Source organism: Dermacentor andersoni, chromosome 9 (assembly GCF_023375885.2).
Source record: "Dermacentor andersoni chromosome 9, qqDerAnde1_hic_scaffold, whole genome shotgun sequence".
NCBI lineage: Eukaryota > Metazoa > Arthropoda > Arachnida > Ixodida > Ixodidae > Dermacentor > Dermacentor andersoni.
In genome coordinates, this window is record NC_092822.1 from 38,931,052 (window position 1) to 38,950,583 (window position 19,532).

Consider the following 19,532-nt stretch of genomic DNA (forward strand, 5'->3'; position numbering starts at 1 on the left):
AGGCTACCTAATTGAAGTGGTCTATGCGGCCCGTCGTAAGCGGCACAGGGCTAGATCCACCGGTGACTCCAGGCCTAGGCGCCAGCGATGCTACCAACTCCGAAGATGCATTCCAGCAGGTGATGCTGAAATTCTCCAAGTACTCCGTTGAACGGGCAGCCCAGACCGGCATGGAAACAGCGCACCGGCAGTGCCATAAGATACTCCAGAGAGAAGTACACGTCGAAGACGTCTTCCGCCAGGAAGGATTCACCGTCGAGGGGACACAAGCCGAAACGGGGCCTGTGTTCGCAGCTGGGGCCATCACAAGCGTCTTTGTGGCACCGACCACACAAGGTGTGCCAGCAGGGAAGCAGCACAGCGTCGGCCGCCACCACCTCGCAGTTCGCGCAGACGCACTCTGAGGGCAACGGCTGCTCGAAGGTGATGGGTTGCTCGTTCACGAATGGCCAGTCGTACGCTTGAAGGGTGTACGTGGTCGCTTCCATGGTGTAATTGTGATCGTGGAGATCCTCGGAAGACCCGGATGGCTGCGACGGAGAACCAGGTTGCCTGTCTGCCCGGTCTGAGTCGTCGTCGTCTGGAGCGGTAGTCCGGTCGCAGGGTCGGCGATGGACAGATTCTCCGTTCCTCTCTGGTAGTTGTGGCTCCCTAGGTGGTTGGTGGCAGCCAAGTTTGAAGAGCACGCCTTTGACGAAGCTAATGCTTGCAAGACGATGGGGCAATGATGGGTGCCTCACTGCATTCGTCTACGGCCAGCCGCAGGTCGTCAAGGTTGTTCGTGGCGAGGATGTGCGTGACGTCACGTCGGTCTGACTAGGACGAGCTGAGAGACGAGAATGGTGTCGCCGAGGTGCACACTGCGCCTTTTATAGCCTGGTAGGTGGGGCCTCCCTTCGGGGTCGTGATTGGTCACAAGTTGTTGGAGAGTGGGTTTGAAAATTATCGAATCTCTGGACGTGTTTGGGGCAACAATGGGAGAAAGTGCGGCAGCAGAGAGAGAAGGGGAGACATACACGCTCACCGTCGAAGGAGGGGTGAACTTTTACAAGCTAGGCAGACAGCATTTTATACATTATCTGTCAGCCCAACAACTAGACATGAAGAAAGTAAAGAGGGGGCTGACAGTTCCACGAACATATTCCAACTCGCTCAATTCCAGGTAGTTCCACCCAAAAGAATGCAAGCTGTAGTAATTGGCCTAACCGTGTCCGCATACCTCTCAACCAGCTGCTCGCACCTGACAATAGACCAAATCATTGACACCCTTTCACCTATGGTGCGTTCAGCAAATGTCTTTAGAAACTTGGCTGCGCATTTTTTAGCTAGTTTCTTATACACTATGTGTTGTAAGTGCTAATAGACCAGGCTATCTAAATGCGAAAGGCACGTACAAACCGAGGCACCAGTGAAATATTTATAACAAGTCAAGGAAATAATAAGGCGCGCCGCCTTTAAGTTAGCCTATATATATATATAATTCAAAGGGAAGTTCTTTAGGTCCACTGCATAGGTGGGTGAAAAAATAAATGAATGAATTTCATTTGCATTTGCAATCTGCACTACCTATGGTGAACAGACTGGTGAATTCACTTCCATACCAATATGGAACACTCTTCCTTTCATAATGAAAAACGCAAGATCGTTATCGCAATTTCAAAGAACTAAAAATGCATATATATATATATATATATATATATATATATATATATATTATGGTCATATCATAGAATCCAACAAACACTGAGACCAAAGACAACGTCGGGGAAATTAATTGCGCTTAATAAGTAAACTAAAGTAACGATAAAATAATGGAAATAAATTTGGATTAAAAGAAACAGCTTGCCGCAGGTGGGGAACGAACCCACAACCATCGCATTCCTGCGTGCGATGCTCTACCAATTGAGCTACTGCGGCACCCTTTGCCCATACACTTTCTTGGGCTGCCTAGTAGAACACAGTGAGTGTTAACCAGCACCACCATTCACAGACATTGGCTGCGGAAGTGCTTACATATTATATATATATATATATATATATATATATATATATATATATATATATATATCAACGCACTAAGCGTTGCAGAAATTGAGGTTTCCATGCCGAAATTCTCGATCGCAAATTATCGTAAATCAAAACAACAAGCTCAGAGACCTTCGCTTACATCGATTGTCACAGTGCGTGGGAACTGCTTAACATTTCTTCTGAAAATAATTTGATTAATATAACTGTCGCTACTAATGCAGCAGATTCCCTACTTAATTTTTACGACAGTCATTAGCACGTCACAAGGAAATGCAGGTGTCTTAACCCAGCAATTAAACTACGTGCACAACAATAGAAGTCAACAGAAAGCTTAGCAATGAAAAGAAGTGACAGGTAAATAAGTTAGCGTAGTACATTTGCGTAATTTTATGCTAATAAGGTTACAGTTTCTGATATTCCTCGAAATAACATGGAAAAAAGCTGAAATGAAAGAGTTGCTGTTGATGGAAACACAACGTAGAATCTCCCAGGCCTTCCCTCCCAGCTTGGCTATCTTTAACTTATACTGAACAGAAGATTGAGTGAATTATTTTGAATTGCTATTTTAAGGTAATTGGCAATAGAAATATCAGTAAGACATGAAATTGCAGAGCAGTGTTTTTGTGACGCATATTTGTGTTGGAAAACGTGTGAAATAATCCAGGCTGACTTACTAATTATCGCATGTCCTTATCTAGTCTTATTTGCTGGGAAATTTGCTCACTGAGATAGCTATACCGACTCTTTCACACGTTCACGTTAGAATCCATCGTAGCCCAAGCAAAATGCACCTTACAGGTTGGCATGAATACAAAGTTGTCACGTTTGAGGTTGTCTTTTCTTTCGTGCTTAAAAGTCAGAGATAAATTGTTTATCATCATGCTCAAAAACAGAGCAAAGCTTTCTTATGACCATTCAAAAAGCATAACACCGCATTCGTGAAAAAAACATATTCGGGCCCAAAGCCATTGTGCAACAGACTATCGGGACGACATATTGCTGCCGTTGAAATGATTCGGCCTTTACGGCCTTCGAACCCTGCAACCCCAGAAAAAAAAAGTTGTGAACCAAAAACGCACAATCGATAAAGCCATGAATACACTTCTGCAACAATTAACAGTACCGAGTTTTAATTGCCAACATCTTTATGTTCTACATAAAAATGATATAAATGTAATGATAAGAAAGACCCCTGATTACCCATCTAATATATGTTAATAAATGTACTATGCACTATATCAATGTTGTATCGAAGAAACACGACAATCCTATTCCCAGCTGCCAAAGCATATTCAAGTCTACTTGCAACTGGAACTATTCGAGCATTACTTGGAATTTATTAGCACCATTACGCATTAGCGCAAATTAGTCCTATTTTTTTAAAACTTTTTTTAGGAAGTGCTGGGTACTGCTTTGTGTGTTGTGCGTGCCTTTCGTCTTTAAATACCCTGTCAGCAACGGAACCACACGTTGCCATAGCAACTCGCTAAAGAATATGCAGTGATGCTTCTAAAAAATTTAGCTGAAAGTACCATAGCTGTAAGGGTGTCAATGACTGATTCATTTGTCAGGAGGGAGCAGGGTGCAGAAAGGAATGCGGACGTTTGTTGGACAGTTCCCCATAGCTTGCTCTCTTTTCCCTCTCAGTTTCTGGAACGATTGTGGAGGGGGTCACGCATAATTAAAGCTGCCAAGAGGTAATGGTGTTGATGACCAGGGCCAATGACACAGGCCATTGTACACATTCGACGTGGTAAGGTCCGAAGTAGTTTCACGCATCGCCTCTCTACTCTGCCACGCCACTGTCATGCATAGAATTCTCTGAGCCCCAACCCGACGTGGTGGGCCAGACGGCACCAGTGGGAAATTTGAAAGAAGAGTCAAAGAGAGCTTCCCTTTGAATCGCGTTCTAAAGTATTCTAGATGTTTCTAAGCAATAAATGCCTTCGCGACACCCCCAATCTCAATCATGAATGCGTCGGCCCAGCAGCTCCGCCATCACCTGTTGCCATCAGCAACAAAGGCAAGACATGTGTGTCACGGGTGATTTTGTTATCGGCCGTTACTCGTCGAAGCGTATTTTCGCACGATGGAAATGATTTCATTATCAATCTCGTCCTGTTTCCTACCTTCTCCGTATTTATTTTGCGCGGTCTTTTCTCCATGAATTCGTACTGAATAGCTCGCATTCATACCCTTTAAAAGAAAATAGAAGTTGCGCCCTGGTAACGATTATTTCTTTAGCTGATAAATTACCGTATGAAAACACGTTATGTCTTAGAGACATTTAATATATGAAAAAATAAATTCTTGGGTTTTACGTATCAAAACCATTTTCTGATTATGAGGCACGCCGTAGTGGAGGACTCCGAAATTGTGACCACCTGGGTTTCATTAATGTGCACCTAAATCTAAGTACACGGGTGTTTTCGCCCCCATGGAAATGCGGCCGCCGTGGCCGGTATATGACCCCGCGACCTCGTGCTCAGCAGTCCAGCACCGTAGCCACTGGTCAACCACGGCGGGTCATTTAATATGTGCTGCAGGCAGGAAATAATTGCAAAGCTAGGCACAAAAGCGCATTCCCTTCGCATAAGCATTTTTTTTATTGTCATGGCTTTCTTCTGTGCCGTTGACTTAACGATGAAGCGTTAGCTATGCTGTCGCGTCGTTTCCACGGAGAAAATAATTGTTTGAGCTTGATCCAGGTCGGATGGTGCATGTGTCCTTCAACACAAAGGACTTGCGGCAAACTTTAGCGGTAAAGTTTACACTCGTAGTCCGGCGACCACAGAAAATCGTGCTTCGACAGTTCAGCGAATCGGAGGACACAGTGCTGTACGCCCGCTGTGGTAAATTTTCGCCGTAGGTGGTTGTCTCTGGTTATTTATCGAGGGCGTCCTTTCGGCGCGACTGAGAAGAACCCCCCTCCCCCCCCCCACCCCTGATTGTGGCACACTCTAGCCTCACCCCGTTTCCCTCTTCACCGTGACGCTCGTCGAGCAATTTTAACTTGAAAAAGTACGCAAAGCTGATTTTCAAAGAAAAACGTCCTCCTTACAGGCATTTCTGCCTCAAATGGGATCCGTCTACCCTTTCCTTTCCCAATCGAAAAGCAAGCACGAACACAAAGGCATTTGCAATTACTCCGAGTTTATTGTTCTTGAAATAACCCACACCTTACTCTTGTTGACCCAGCGAAGCATTGTTATCAATGAAGTGCATTTTGCAGCACCAAAGCCCCTCTGAGTGATTGGGTGCGAATCACTGCGGGATGGTAAAGGCTGAGCTGGTGAATGGAGACAATACATCGTTATTCTAGTGTGTGGTCGAACTTATTTATGCAACATTAGCAACGTGAGGCCCCATCCCGGAATAAATAAAAATAAATTTTTGCTGTTTTAAAATCGCCACCCGGACACTACGACTTGCCACGCAAATACGTCCCACGTCCTTCAGTAATATGCGAGAAATTGAAGAACAGCGCTGACTCACACCGGATAATAAAGACGTATTTGAACCGGCAGAAATAAATGTCCTCAAATAGGACGCGTCAACCTCGAACAGTTGTCACAAGCATTTGCCATAAACAACTGATTATATGAGTTCCGCATGATATACAAACTCGGCACGACAATCGTATTGTCAATATTTTATATCCTGCTGAAATGTTCTCTCAGTGAATAATTTTTTTTTAACTGATACGCGATGGAATCTTTAGTCAGTTATGAAACTGTACATCATTGTTCTTGCGAAGAGTTGCGGGTGGGGAAAGGTGCGTAATACTAGGGTGACAGCCAGAAGCCATTGCTTCGTGTAATTCAGTATGACTTATTACTTGTCCTTGTCTAGTTTTATTTCTAGATTTACTTGCTGACAGCTATAGCCAAGCCCAGTTTGTCGCGCATCAACGTGAGAAACTATCGTAGGCCAAACAGAATACGACTAAAAGTGGACATGAAGAGTCTCCTGGTTGGAGGTTACCTGTCTTTTTTTTTCTGCTGTGCTTCAGAGAATGCCACTGCGCATGCGCGAAAAAATTAATTTACACTGAAAATCCTTTAGACAATTGGTATGCAGAACAAAGTACTCCTGCCACTCTACAGCCATCGCTTTTACGATCATCATACAATGCACCCCCAGAAAATAATAACAGAGCGCAGCAATAACTAAATTAATGCATGAATACACGACTATAAACGTAAGAAGTCTCGAAATCCACCTCGCCAATTCATTGTTTTCATGTTGTGCCCAAAAAGAATATTAATTTCATAGAATGAAGCACCCATGCAGTAAATGTCGTGAAGCATATTACCAAATCTGCACTGCACCTCTTGTGTTTAGAAGCGCGGCTGCACATATTTAGCTGGTTGCTATTGCACCGGCTATTTAAAGGCGGGAGGCATATATGAAAAGAAGGACAAACTAATTATTTATATAAAAAAAGAGTGCGACTATCTGTAATTGGCATGCTCATATTATATATATATAGATAGATACATAGGGTAACTTTCAAGAAGGTGCGCCTTACTCGTTTCTTTTTATACATAAATAATTGGCTAGTGCTTGAGCTCGTACATGCCTTCCGCCTTTAAATGCCTGTCAGCACTTCCACTAATGGTGCAATAGCAAAGAGCTAAAAAATGTGCAGCTATGCTTTTAACTTACGGATGCGGTTTCATTCAGTGTATTTTATTTCGCATTCAGAACTGAGATTTGACTGTATGATGTAGAGTATATGTTCACCAAAGTTATAACCTGGTTGGTTAAAAAGCTCCACGACGGCTTTTGGAAGCTTTTTAACTGTGTCCGCGTGGTGTCCGTTTAGTCTGGCGTTCTTTGATTGTCCCGTTTCACCGATATATTGTTGCTTACAGATGGAACATTCAAGCATGTAAATCACATCCGAACTACTACAAGCAAAGCTAGTTTTCACTTCGAGTGTATAAATATCTGCTGTTTTATTAATTTTAATGTCACTTTGAAGGTGCCTGCAAGTTTTTGTACTTGAGGCGACAAATTTTTTATGACCAGGAAAGGATGTTGGTTGACTTTTGAGCGCGGTGACATGTCTATAAGGTTTCTGTTGCGGCGATAGGTAACCCTTAGTACATCCGGAAAGGCGTTTCTCAGACGCTCCTTACTTGATAATATTGGTTGGTATTTTCGTACGATGTTGTTTATGTTTGAGAGGGCATTAGAATATTTTGTTATTAAGGCTGGCGGGCTGTCAGATTCTGGTGCAGGGTGTTCCTTAGATAATTCCGACTGTCTCTCGAATTTTGACGCGACATCATAAGCTGTGTCGAGAATAACTTGTTGACAGTTTCTTTCAGCTATAGCGTTGTTAGGGTCGTTTAGGTGGTGGATTTATTAGTTATCTTTACTGCATATTCTTCTAATTCGTTTCGTTAGTCCGAGAAAAATTCATTGCTTGCAGTGTAACGGGTGATCACTGTTGTAGTCTAAATATTGCTAGCTATCCGTAAGCTTCCAGAAAAGTGTCGTTCTCAGTTTTCCGTATTCTATGTAGACCGTCGTCTCGAGGAAGTTAATTTGACTAGTAGACTGGTGAGCAGTAAATTAAATTCTCGGGTGAAAGCGATTGAAAAGGTTAATTAAGTCGGTTAATGCGCTCGTGCTGTGTTCCCATATTATAAATATCTCCTCAATCTAAGGAAGATAGGTGTGGGATTTAAAAGGGCAGGATTTCAGCAGGTTTGCTTCAAGCTCTAATATGAATATGTTCGCATACGTGGGAGCAAATGCTGTTTCCTTGCTAGTGCCGAAAGTTTGCAAGTAGCGAATAGAATGGAATTCGAAACAGTTGAGCGTGAGAACTAACCTAAGGAGCGATAGGTAAACTTCGGGAGCGTGTGCTTGGGGATTGATTGCGAGGGATTTTGATACGGCTTCGATTCCTTCACTAATGGGTATGTTATAATGAAAAAAGTAGAAACATCCAAAGTGACTAGAGTAGCGAGGTCCTAAAGGATTTTGTTAAAGTTGGTGCAGTCCTTAATTCCAAGGAGGTGCAGCGTGTCTTGAACAAGTAATGGGAGGGTGGTGGACATGTTGGCAGGTGGTGATTTAAGAATTTATATAGACACTCGATACTTGTATAGTTATTAGACATAACAGGCCAACCTCGAATTTCTGCTAGGAATATTTCTTCGACGGGAACTTTATGTATTTTGAAGAAGTTCAAAACGGCCTGCTTCTTTCTCCTTGGGCATGATGAGGTGATATTCAGCTTTTGAAGAATAATCAGATGTCGCACTCTCGTGACACCTGCGGCAGGAAGGACGTTCCACGTCCGCCGCCAAGGTTTACAAATGGTGGTGCTGGCTAACACTCCCGAAGTTCTAGTAGTAACACAAACTCCCATGAAAGTGGATGGGGAAACCGCGCCGCGGTAGCACAATTGGTTAGAGCATCACACGCGTAATGCGAAGACGTGGGATCGTTGTTATAAGTTGTTTTTTCATCGACTTTCACTGCCGTTAATTTATCAATTATTTATCTCATTTAGCAAGTACAAGTAATTTCTCCTATGTTTTCCTTGGTGTCTTTTTCGTTGGCTTCTCATGATATCCCTAATAAAAACCGCGCCCCTTGGTTAACCCCATTTCTACTCGTTAGCACTCTATTCAGTTGTTTTTGGTGCTGAGCGAATGCCACCTCCAATTCCTGTCACGAGAAAACCCTTCTTTTTGACGTCGGAAGGAACGTTGAACTTGGCGCGCATGTTGGAACTCTTGGTACAATAAAAATACCATTGTTTGTGGAGCTCTCAAAGAATTACCACTCTGAACTGCAATTATCGAGTCGACAGTTACTCAAAAGGTCAAAATACAATGCGCGAGACAAAGTCTTTGCGTTCCTACATGGCACTATTCTGGAAATATTTATGCAACACTAAGGTCCCGCATTTGCGGGACCACTGTTATTGTATCACACTATGTGATATAATACGTGTATTATGAACTCGTGTGTTTTATGAACTCTGAACGCAAGGACATGGTTTGCATAACATGCAGACCGCTGCCACGTGCTCAGCCTTGTTAAAGCCGGTTGTTCATGCACATGCTCCGCCTCTTTGTGACGTCACCGAGCAATGTCCTATTATGCATTCACGTATATTTGCAACGCTAATAAACTGAAACCTACGTCCCGATCGATATCTGCCTTGACAGTGACGGCGTACGAGGAAACGGAAGCGATGCAGAAGCTCCCAATTATAATATATGCGAAATTGCCTGGAATCTGTTCCTTCATATATATTCACGCATTGCTGATCTAGGTAGGTGCAGTGCCTTTTGTGGACGCATCCACAACTGGTGCTCAACCAGGCAACAAGTAATTCAGTTTTCACTCGAACGGAGAACATCAAGTTGCATGTGTCAGGACTGCTGTAGCTTCTCTTGAATTTCTGATGAACGAAAAAAGAAGGTGCACAAGAAATTCTGGTTTTGTCGTATGTATTTCGATGACTGTCGAAAACCTATATTGTATAGCCCGCGCTGAACGTCATTGGTTGTCACTGTCCCGTCATTTGGCGTTTTTGTTTTCCAGTGCTGTAGCTTCAGTCGCAAAATTAGTTGCTTCTTTTGGGTGAATAGTCGATCAAGTAATTGACAACCTGTAAATTTTCAAGGCGAGTCTGTTACCAAACTAGAAAGTACTTGCCTGGTCGCATGGCTGTAAAACAAGTATTTCATGCAGTTCGAGCAATAAGCAACACCAATCAAGCAGGTGCACCTAATTTCGTTTGACCGCACATCGTTGGTTCAGTTACGCGTCGTCAGTCGTCGTCGATTTACGATGTGCCCGTTCCGTTTGACTTTTAACAGTGCCCCATATCGAGCGAAATTTATCACGGTTGCCAGGCAAGGCTGGTCTTCGACAAAACACTCTCCGCACCACGTGGGGACCCACGTTCCCCTTTCTCAATCAGAAAGGAAGGGCGAGAGCGAATCAGTTCCCGGAATCACACCATAATGTACTTTCCTCGTAGTTCCCCAAACTACCCGAACCAGGCGCATTGTACAGTGCCATTCATCAGATTTTAGGAATGTCAAACCCTTGCAGAGTAGAGGGGTCTACACGGTACAGGTATAATAAAGGCCAACATACTGAATGAGAAGGACACCCCAGTAACAGGGGTCACAGTAATTAGATCAAAACATCTAAACCGTCATACAGGTGCATCAAAGAAGGTCCTTCGAAGTCCGCGTTTGTCCGTTCAAATTTCAAAGGAGGAATTTGGAGACTGGAGGGCGTCCAAAAGAAGAAAAAAATCGTAATCAATACGAAAGTTCTCTTTCTTCCAGATGAAAGGTTACGCAGTTCCGACGCACTGTAGGAATGGATGTAAGCGAACCTTTCTGGACAGGTTGTTTTGATTGACGATAAGATAGCGAGGGTGTCGGCAGCGAAAGCTTAACTTCTTTGCAACGCTTAGTGCGTTGATATTAAACGTGCCCTTGTGTGCACCACGGCTGTTTATATATATAAAGCATTCCCGCAGCCAAGGTTTGTAAGTGGTGCCGCTGGCTAACACTCACGGGATTCACCTAGGAAACATAACTACCCATGAAATTGTATGGAGAATTAATTCCGGTTATTTATCGTTTCGTTATTTCATTTATTTAGCACAAGTAGTTTCCCCTATCTTTTCCTTGGTGCCAGTGTTTGTTGGCTTCTTATATGACTATATATATATATGTGTGTGTGTATATGGGAGAAATTCAAATAGGCGCACCTTATTCGTTTCGTTTATTTTTTATAAATCTTTGACTAGTGCTTCTTTTTGTGCCTGGCCTATTGGCACTTACAACATATAGTGCAATAGCAACTAGCTAAAATATGCGCAGCCATGCTTCTACAGACATTTGCTGAAAGCAGCCTAGCTGAAATGGTGTCAATTACTTAGTCTATTCTCAGGTGGGAGCAGCTGGTTGAGAGGTATGCTACCATGGTTAGGCCTATTACTACAGCTTGCATTTTTTCCCTCAAGTACCGAGAATTGACAGAGTTGGAATAGCTTCGTGAACTGTCAGCCTCTCTTTTCTTTCTTCTGTGTGTAGTTGTTGCGCTGACAGATGACGAATGAAATGCTGTTTGCCTACCTTGAAAAAGTTCACCCCTCCTTGGACGATGAGCGTGTATGTGTCCCTCTCTCTCTCTCTGTGCTGCCGGCATTTCTTCCATTGTTGCTCCAAACACGTCCAGAGATTGGTTAATTTTTCAAACCCACTCTCCAACAACTTGTGACGAATCACGACCCCGAAGGGAGGCACCGCTTACCAGGCTATAATAGGCACAGTGTGCACCTCGGCGACACTCTTGTCGTCTCTCAGCTCGTCCTAGTCAGTCCGACGTGACGTCACGCACATCATCGCCGCAAACAGCCTTGACGACCTGCGGCTGGCCTTAGACGAAGCCAGCGAGGCGCCCATCATTGCCCCATCGTCTTGCAAGCACTAGCTTCCAGAAAGGCGCTCTGCAAGCTCGGCTGCCACGAACCACCTAGTGAGCCACAACTTCCAGAGAGGAACGGAGAATCTGTCCATCGCCGACCCTGCGACCGGACTACCGCTCCAGACGACGACAACGACTCAGACCGGGCAGACAGGCAACCTGGTTCTCCGTCGCAGCCATCCGGGTCTTCCGAGGATCTCCACGATAACGCTTACACCATGGAAGCGACCACGTACACCCTTCAAGGATACGACTGGCCATTCGTGAACGAGCAACCCATCACCTTCGAGCAGCGGTTGCCCTGGGTGCGCGTCTGCGCGAACTGCATGGTGGTTGCGGCCGATGCGGTGCTGCTTCCCTGCTGGCACACGCTGTGTGGTCGGTGCCTCGAAGACGCTTCTGATGGCCACAGCTGCGAACACAGGCCCCGTTTCGGCTGGTGTCCCCTGGACGGTGAAACCTTCGTGGAGGAAGACGTCATCGACGTGTACTTCCCTCTGGAGTATCTTATGGCACTGCCGGTGCGCTGTTTCCATGCCAGTCTGGGCTGCCCGTTCAACGGAGTACTTGGAGAACTTCAGCATCACCTGCTGGAATGCATCTTCGGAGTTAGTGGCATCGCTGGCGCCTAGGCCTGGAGTCAACAGTGGATCAGTCAGCCCTGTGCCGCTTACCACTGTCCGCATAGACCACTTCAATTAGGTAGCCTGTGACCACGTGCGCTGAACTTCGAAGCAGCTGCCTTTGAAGATATGCCTGTACCGCTCGAGTGCGTAATAAATATTGTTTTTCATTTACCGAATTGCCCGATTATTGGCGTGCCATACGGTGGTCGGCTGGAAATGGTCTGAACTGCTGCATCACGTTGATTAGCTATATACCAGGTGTTCTTTCTTTCATAATTTTTTTTTTCTCATTTAGGATTCACAATAGAAAGCGGCTAGGAGTGCAGCGAACGTGGCCTTTATGCCACGAGGCTGGCTACACGATAGGTATATACTTGCCGGTATATGGATTCAATGCGTGCAAAAACTAGCAGAAACTGGCTTTATACATCGTCCCCGTCTGACACCATAAGCAGTGGCAGTGAGCGTATACGCGTTTTCCGCGTTAAAGAATGCTGTCGCGAAATGTTCGTCCGACACTGTCTCCAACATTTTAGAGGTACGTTACACGTATTCGCCATTGTATTTATCGATGCAGGTGCGACGTTTCTCCTTGGTCTTTTCCATGTTTTGACTTCACATACTTCGCTAATGAGGAATAATAAAAGCTAAACACGGGCTGTCGAGCGGAAATGAGGACGTATCAGAAACACTTCCGGAAAAAATGCGGAGGGAAAAGAGAAACAATTCAACTGAGGAAAATCAAATTATGTAGATCCCACGTACTGCGGGAATCGATGTAAGCGAAGTTTTCTGATGTGGTTTCTTTGATTGACCATAATTAGCGGTGATGTTGGCGGCGAATGCTTAATTTCTTCAACGTTTAGTTCAACACCAGAGTGGCGAGTTGATGTTAAACCTTACGTTGCGTGCACCATTGCAGTTTGTTTGCGTACAGAACGCACAGTGAGAGGTGCTTGCTTGAGGCATTGACGTGGGCTATATTTCATCACCTCAGGGGGTATTCAGTATTTCATTGCCTCGCATAGAACATCACATCATGACAGAAGCATTAAATTTGAATTGGATTACTTGGCTGTACGTGCCAAAAGCACAATCCGAGTACGATACACGATGTATAGTGGCGACCTGCGGATTGATTTTGACCCCGAGGTTTTCTTTAACGTGTTCTAAAATCTAAGTGGAACTGCGTTTTCCATTTCGCCCCTGCCGAAATGGTACGGCGGCTGTCGTCATCAAATCCGCGACATTGTCGCAAAGCTACTGCAGCGGGCACAGAAGTGTTGATTTGATGTGCGACCGCTACCGTAGTGTCGCTTGGACACTGCGGTGCGCTTTAGGTATCCGGCTCTCTTTCTTCACGCCCTGCGTAAGTTGTCTGCTTGACATACTTCCCTGGTGTTCATTTTTGAGAAATAGTAGTAAAGTACTGTGCCGAACATTTTCCAGTTTTCCCGCGACCACTGTCGTGCGTATTGTAGTAGCGCTTCCCTGCTTTCTCACGTCTCCGTTTGCCTATCCCCCCCCCCCCCTTGCATGGCAAGGGCCTCTTCTCCCCCCTCCTCTCTAAAGTTCTCTCTGCGTCCCCTCTTGACTCACACTTTAGAAATAGGGTGACCGCTGCACTTTCTGCAATGATTGTGGAGGGGTCACGGATAATTACAGCTGTCAAGTTGGTAATGTGGTGATGGTCAGGAAGTTCCAGATGGCGTTGTGCACATTCGACGGGGTGGGGTCCACACTAGTTTCTCGCGTCGCCTTTCCTCAGAATGGACAGCTGGGCTAGTTGGTTGTGATATGCATTATGAAACATTGTTGCAGCTCACAAGTGAACACGGACGAGAACAGAAGGACAAAACGAACGCCGGACTTCAACTAAACTTTATTCACGAAAACAGGGCTTCATTCCCACACATACGTTTGCCGAGAGATAATAATGTTCTTTTTCCCCGAGCACAACAGAAGCAGGACTGACGCAGCAATCGTTTTCATTAGAGATACAAAAGGCTTCAAAAAATTTTCCTACGCCTCCCACCAACTTTTACCTTGCGAATCCGGCTCTCTAGCACCGAGGCCATAATATGTCCGTGGAGCTCAGCCTTCTCCATACACCTTAGCTGGGCGTTGACGCTCTCACGAACTTGATGTTCGCAGGCCTTCTCTTTAGCAGAGCGGATGCAGTTTTTAGCTATAGCTCTTTTTACCAGCTTGGAGTTGGCCGATTGATAATTATTAATTTGTTTTTTCGACCGTGGCTTGTACTGCCAGCACACGCGCGCTCTGTGAAAGATAAGACACACATTGAAGCACTGGATGCGACCATCCTCCGGCAGCTCGTGCGTGAACTTCACTCCAAAGGCGTTGCTAGCAAAAGTATCGACAATGTTGATCATACTATTACCTCTATCCTGAGGATTAGTCGCATTCATTACCATTGCGTAATCGTCGACATATGTACAATCTTTCAGCATGACTGCATCGTAAAGGGACGCTTGAATGCGCTTGTCAACACTGGATAACAACATATCGCTTGAAAGTCGAGCTACGCAAGAGCCGATGCACACTCCTTCTTTTTGGATAAAACAGCTATCATTACAAGTGATAATGGTGGATGAGAGATAAAAGGATATTACCTCTAAAAAATTGTCGGTTGATAACCCAGTCATCTTTTGGAAGGCCACTAGTCCCGTGTCTTCAATGTGACTTCTAACCGCGCAGAAAAGCTCAGGATGAGGCAATGAGTAGAACAAGTCTTCTACATCAATAGAAAAAGCGCACCTCGTTTGACACGAGGCATCACAGCCAGATAAATACTCGATGACCTCGGCAGAATTTTTAACCAGAAAAGGGTCTTCTAACGGGTCGGTACTAAGGTGCTTCTGCAGATACCTTGACAAGATGCCTGGCCAGGAGCGCTTCTCAGTGACAATAGCCCTGAACGGAACAGATTCCTTGTGGGTCTTTACAGTAAAGAATACACTCAAAGACCCTGCGTCAGCCGCGTTGATGCTCTTTCTTAATTTTTCTAGTACGAGCTCTTTACATAAAGGAAAAGCCTTCTTCACCTTAGCTAACGACACATTCACAGGGAAAAAGGCCGTTGTTGGCCAAGGACCCAAAAGCTTTTTTAAGCTGAAAGGTCTGCCGTCTAATGTAATTAGGGTTGATTTAAGTCTGTGTCTTCGTGTGCCGTGATGTGTGCAATCTAGAAGGAAGTGATGTGCATCTTCATCTCCAAATGCACAATCACATTCGGAAATTTCCGCATGGCCAATTCTATGTGAGAAATGTTTTGTTTAGGCAGGAGCGACCCTTAATCGATTAATAAGGGTTTCCATATTTCTGTGTAAGGACAATGAAAATTTGATTTCAACGAATGGATCCATAGCATATAAATCCGAGCTCTGAGAATTCGGGTCAAACCACGTATTTCTAAACATCTTGAAAGACATTGTCCTTATAAATGCAGCAAAATTCATTCTTCGACAGTGGTAGCGGAACAACATCAACCTTGAGGTGCGCTTGTCGTGCTACTTCATCGGCAGCTGTGTTGCCAAAAATGTTACAGTGCCCTGGCTTCAACTGGAATTCTATTTCATGGTTCGCATTGCTTGCCTTTGTGAGGTCTTTAAGTGTCTCGTAAGTTATGCTATCAGTGATTGTTTTTCTTTTGTGCTGCACAGTGGTGTTAGAGCCGCCTATGAATCGCTGAAATTTACACATTTTAGGCATCTCTTGCAGAAGTTATAAATTTTATCCCACATAGAATTCCGAATAGTTTAGCCGTTGTGGACAAAGTCGCAATAGGTAACTAAAATCGTTCTTGTTTATTTAGGTGCGCTATAATGAGTGCTGATCAAAGTTGAAGAGGTTGCTTTACTGGAGCCATCTGTGTATATCTGTCTGTATCCTGAATACGGCATAAATATCTGGTAAAGTGATAGTTGTTGATCAACTTGAATGAAGATGTCTTTTTCAGAATATTCGGTCTACTGACAAATCGATTTTTGGAAGTATAGGCAGCCATGGAGGATGTTGGAAGTCTGAGTTCTAAAATTATTTTTAGCAATATATGAAGATGTTCTCGAATTCCTTTTAAACTAAACTTATATCTCGTTTCATTATGTCTAAAGCCAATGGGTGGCCTTTATGCTTTATTTGACTTCACCCAGATCTCCAACTACAGACATCATTTGCAAACAGTGAAAATGCTAACTGTGATGGCAGTCTTCTTAGTAAATCTGCCATGACGCAGTTAGAGAGAACAGGATTGAGTAGGCTTCCCTGTTGTAGTCCCTATTTGACGAAACATATTCAGCACTCTTTCCTTCACCCGTCTGAACAAGTACTTTAGAACCTAGTAAAAATTCAGAAATACGTCGCAAGGACCTGCCAGACATTCCGAGTTCAAACATAATAAGCAGCGCATGAACGAGTCTAACAGTGTCAAATGCCCTGTTGATGTCTAGGAAAAACAGGGGAATGCGGGAGATGGATAATAAAGACGATGGTCAAAACGAGAACAAGGTGAAAGCAAACGTTTCGACAAGCAGACTTGTCTTTTTCAAGGCTACGTATGCTTTCCTCGTCACAGAACACATAGGTAGGGTTCTTCTAAAGGGGTGAGGGGTAAGGTGGGTGGGTGTGGCAACGAATGAAGGTGTGTTAGCGGCGAAGGTGTAGGAATGAGAAAGAAGGAGTGCTGTGCACAAGGCTGGTAACATGGCCATCTTTCAGCCGCATGTCAACGGCCTTTTGTAAGCCGAAGTGCCAACGGCGTGCGCAGCAGCCATCTATTACCTGTTTCGTTGGTGTTCGTGGGCTACCATGTCTCGGAAATACATAATAGATGGCGCGGCAGAAACCGCTGCACGTGAAAATAAAGCATATGAAAAAGAAAGTACTGCAATGGAATAAATAAATAAAAGAGGAAAAATGGAAAGGAAAAAAGGAACACTAAGCAGCCAAACCAATTGTTGTTGCCTATATGTTGAAATTTAGCAAAGCGTACCGATTCTAAAGCTCCCTTTGGAACATTTATGCCTCTTGGCCGCAATGTCGTGAACCTATGGATAACGTATGATTCTCTCTATTTTATTTCTCGTTCAGAACAGAAATTTGACTGTAAGATGTAGAGTTTAGGTTCCTCAATGTTGGTTGAAATGCTCCGCAACCGCTTTGAAAAGCTTTTTAGCTTTGTCCGCGCGATGCCTGTTTAGTCTGACGTTCATTGATTTTCCCGTTTCATCGATATATTGTTTTTTACAGAAGTAACATTCAAGCATATAAATCACATCCGAATTTGTGCAAGTAAAGGTACACTTCGTATGTATAACAATTTGTGGTGCTTTTATTTTATTTTCACTTTGAAGGTGCCTGCAGGTTTTGAACCTCGGACGACAACATGCTTTTATTATGCGGGAATGATGTTGGCCGACATTTGAGCACAGTAACATGTCTTTAATGTCTCGGCTGCGGTGACAGGAAACCCTTGGTACACACCGGAACGCTTTTCTCAGACGCTCGTTACTGAATAATCTGGGCAGTATTTTCGTAGGATGTTGTTTATGTATAAAAACGCACTAGAATATTTTTTATGAAGGCCGGTGCATAAACTCCAACTGCATAGGAGTATTTTTGCTGCAAACATATATGCATCGTTTAGGTTTTTAGTTTGTATCTATGAACATAATATTGAAAATAATTTGATTTTCCGCAAAAACAGATTACAGTCGAGCCGCAATTGCCAGTTACTGAAACGTACATTACCGCTCGAGTTTCATTAGCGGTATTTTTCTTGCGCTATCAAGAGGCTTAAAGGCTTCCTATTCCGCGGCTGTAGTCTTTCACTGCGCAAGCATTTTCATAAGGAAGGAAGGAAGGAAGGAAGGAAGGAAGGAAGGAAAAAGTGGAAAAGGAAAGGCAGGGAGGTTAACCAGTTTAGCTTAACCGGTCTGCTACCCTACACATGGGAGCTGGATGGGGGCGTTGAAAGATGGGGAAGGGAGAGAGAGAGTACATAGCACAGCGCACACACATCATCCGTTAGAGTCCATCACTCTTGCGCGGTACGTCATATCACTGTCACAGCCGCTTGTCCAATCCCGTCTCTTTCAAAAACCGACGTAGTCCCTTCGTCGCCTTCAGCTGCGATGTCTTTTGTCTGCATCATGTGAAAATCGTTTCAAGGGACAATGATCTAGTGTCTAGGTGCGCTAGAACGGATGCCAGGGACTGTCGCTGAACATTATATTCAGGACAGTCGCACAGAATGTGTTCCACCGTCTCCTCGCAAAGACAGGCATTGCAGAGAGCGTTGTCGGCCATTCCAATGAGAAATGAGTGAGATTGCGTGAAAGCCACCCCTAGCCACAAGCGATAAAGCAGAGTCGCCTCTCTTCGGCGGAGTCTAGTTGGCATACAGCGATGCATCAAAGAGGGCAGGTGGTATTGACGGTTGCTCCGGTTGGTCTGGCTGTTTGGTGTGCACCACAGAGCATTTTCATAAGACGACCGCTACGACGATGGCGGATGCTGGAAGATTTGAGATTCTGGAAGCACGAAGGTAAACTTGTAGCACAACGAAGCGGCTTCATACGACATATTATATGCAGAATAAAGAAAAGCAGGACATCTCGCGGCCGTTCCACAACATGATGCATCGTAAAAGAAAGGTACATCATTTTGCTGTGAAGTGAAATCTCGAAGAAGCAGCTTCTAAAGTCGGCGTGCAAATAGCTTTTCCAGGTATTGCTATTGGTTCGGGAAGGTTTTGGCTATGCCTCTCCAAGGTCAAACAGACACACGGCCAACGTGAACCGCGCGATCTTTCTTTTTTTTTTTTTTGTCGCTATCACGTTCATGTTTTTGCAGTTTTCCTCCAGACCCATATATATGGCGAGCTCTTGCCTGAGCGAAGGCGCCATACTTTTCTTTATTATTATTATTATTATTATTATTATTATTATTATTATTATTATTATTATTATTATTCTTTGTCAGCAGTCGGTGTTATGACGGTTATAGGTGTGGTGTAGAAATGAGAAAAAATACGTGTAACACATATTGAATACAAAACAAAAGAGAACCGTTCATTTGGTCACCAGCTGGATAGAATGCATAAATATATTACACTTCTGGGACGCAAGAACTTGACAAAAAAAAACTGTGGACGGTCCCTCTGTGCAATGCGGGCAACAACTAACCAATGGTAACTATATGCATTTTGAGTATTAGGCATCGTAACCTTTTTAAATATACAACGCAAAAGAAATAAAAAAAGAATTTCGTTGAGGACTACCGTTAATGCACAAAGGTGCTGCTAGAAAACAAACACAGTACAAGAAAGTAAAATTATTTCTTTATTAAACGTACAACGCAATGTCGCTCGTTTGC

General features: G+C 44.2%; 1 long non-coding RNA gene and 1 other non-coding gene across 2 annotated transcripts in view; both read right to left on the reverse strand.

The window, feature by feature from the left end:
- The window catches only part of LOC129383894 (uncharacterized), a 94,043-nt gene that overhangs the window by 55,702 nt on the left and 18,809 nt on the right, over positions 1-19,532 (reverse strand). The gene's annotated exons all lie outside the window — the stretch shown is intronic.
- TRNAL-CAG (transfer RNA leucine (anticodon CAG)) lies at positions 1,844-1,917 on the reverse strand. The gene has a single exon. It is a non-coding gene; the product is annotated as a tRNA-Leu (tRNA).